The sequence below is a fragment of the Furipterus horrens genome, unplaced genomic scaffold (assembly GCF_987537825.1).
Source record: "Furipterus horrens unplaced genomic scaffold, mFurHor1.1.pri manual_scaffold_17, whole genome shotgun sequence".
NCBI classification, from domain to species: Eukaryota; Metazoa; Chordata; class Mammalia; order Chiroptera; family Furipteridae; genus Furipterus; species Furipterus horrens.
Window position 1 is genome coordinate 114,807,735 of NW_028327187.1, and position 2,544 is coordinate 114,810,278.

The following is a 2,544-nucleotide window of genomic DNA, read 5'->3' on the forward strand; positions in this document are numbered from 1 at the left end:
AACTGACTTGACTGGTCTTCCAGCCATAGTCTCTCTCTGTAATTTAGATTTGTCCACCCTTCTCCTTCACATGGATGAAAGAGGGTAAAGGGATTAAGCAAAGAGCATTTATGCATGACCCGTGGTCATGGACACTGATATGAGGATTGACTGAGGGAGCAGAGAGGGTGGGGCTTGGTGGGGGTGGGAAAAAAGAAAAAGGGGGAACAACTGTAAAATCATAAACAATACAAAATAAAAACGAAAAGAAAAGCCCTCTCGTAGAGCCCTGCTATGTCTGCCCTTATTGCCCCTCTCGGCCACCAGCAAGCATTTCTTTGGGCGCTGTGTGAGTGGGTGTGTGAGCCTGGGAGAAACTCAAGATCAGAATGCGTGCATTTCCCTATCAGAGAGGGAAGGAAGACTGCGCTTTGAGTAAATGTTCATTTACATCAGCAGCATTCCTCTGCACGCATTCGATGCCTTCTTCTCTCGTTAACAGCGCTAGAATAAACACATAATTCTACCAAGATATTAGCAGTGTGTGCTGTTATCTTTCACTTGCCAAGATTGTTTTATGATACATACCATTGGGAAAAATACAATTGGCTAGCATCCTCAGGAGTTGCGTTCATATCTCTAGAGAAGGGAAATGTGCCTGGTTTTTACTGCATTCTTTGAGTATACTGATCTTGATTTTGAGCTTGATCTTAACTGAAAATATTTCTCCTGGTTGGCAAAAAGTGATGTCATTATTTCCTGTGACATTCACTAATTAAATATCTTTTAGACGGTATGTCTAACATAAGGTTTCTTTTAAAACTGATGGTACAGATGTTTGTAGTGTGCTTTCATGGTAGAAATTTGTAGACTATATCGGATATTCGGATATTCATGTTTGTCAAAAATAATATTAGTCAAATTGAAGCAATTTTGTTCACTTGGCTAATATCATGTCTTCGTTTCAACTATCACTTTAGGCCAGCTCAGGCTTGTACTCATGGTGGGTGCGGAGCTGTAAGAGAGGAAGAAGATACTCCAAAGCCTCTTGGGGAATGACCTGAAAACTGCTCATGGTCATTTCAGCTTTCTTTTACTGGTCAAGTCACAGACCAGTCCAAATTCAAAAGATCAATAGACTCTACCTAAGAATGGAAAGTTCTGCCATGTTGTAAATGGCGAGTTCCCAGTCAATCTACAGGTGTGTGTCTGTGTGCGTGTGTATGTGTATGACTTGGAATTTTGAAGTGGTATAAAAGATATAATCAGAAAGAAATACATCAAAATATTGTTATAATATGTCTAGATGAATTTAAATTCTTTTTGCATTCTTGTCTTCTCAGTTCTTCTGAAATAAACAGGTACTACTTGTGTAAGTTAAACAATAGTAAAAAATTAACCAAGTGTGTTCGGAGCATAAAGGAGGGAGTGGTTACTCCTGTCTGTGAGGAAGGTGCTAACATTTCTTCCCAAATACCGAGAGTTAGAAATTGTAGCTCCCTGTGAGGTAAACTTGTGTAGATTTTTTTTTTTGCATGTAAAATGCTAAATACACTATTTGTGGATGGAAACCTCTGGTTTTTAATCAAACTTTCACCGTTTTTATACTTACTTTTCACAATAGCTGCCCGCCAAGAAGAGAGAATGTAGGAGAGGAGACATTCTAGTGTTAACTCCTAAGTTTGGGAGACTGGAATCATGCAGGGGAAGGAACTCTGTTCTGTGGACTGTTCTGTTTGACTTGTTGGGTGGACAGCTGGATGGTGGGTCTGTGGATGGGGCAAGCACTTTCTGGAAGATCTTAAATGTGCTCTTCACAAAAATAAAAATCGGGAAGTACTACAGGAGAACCCATTGGTGAGTTAGATTTCCTTTATAGCCATTATATTTTAATTAAAAAAAAAAAAGCTTTATTGAGATTTTCATATACTGTGCAATTTACCCATTTAAAGTGCAGAGTTCTATGCTTTCTGGTATAGGCACAGAGTTGTGCAACCATCAATTTGAGAACATTCTAATCTCCCCATTACTTCTTGCCCCCTGCCCCTGGCAACCACTGATCTGTCCTGTCTTTCTGTCTCCTTGGATTTGCCTATTTTGAACATTTCATGTAAGTGCAAGTATGCCGTATGTAGTGTTTTGTCTCTGGCTTCTTTCACTTAGCGTAATGTTTTCAAGGTTCGTCCCTATTGCAGCAGGTACCAGTACTTCATTTCTTTTTGTTGCTGAAAAATGTTCCGTTGTATGGAGGGACCATATCTTGTTTCTCTCTTCATCGGTGGATAGACATTTAAGTTGTTTCCGCTTTATAGTGATTGTGAATGATGCTGCTACGACCACTCTGGTACAGTCTTTGTGCGGGGTTACCTTTTCAGTTCTCCTGAGCGGGATTTCTGGATGCCCTGAGGTTTAAACTAATTCATGGATTAGGCCCCTTTGGCAAACATGAGAGTTTGTTTTACTGTCAATATAATTCTGTGGTGCAACCAAGGTGTGACTATAAGGCATCTTATGAGTAAATATCTCAGGAGAGTTTCCAAAAATTAGCTCTACAGTTGCTTTTAA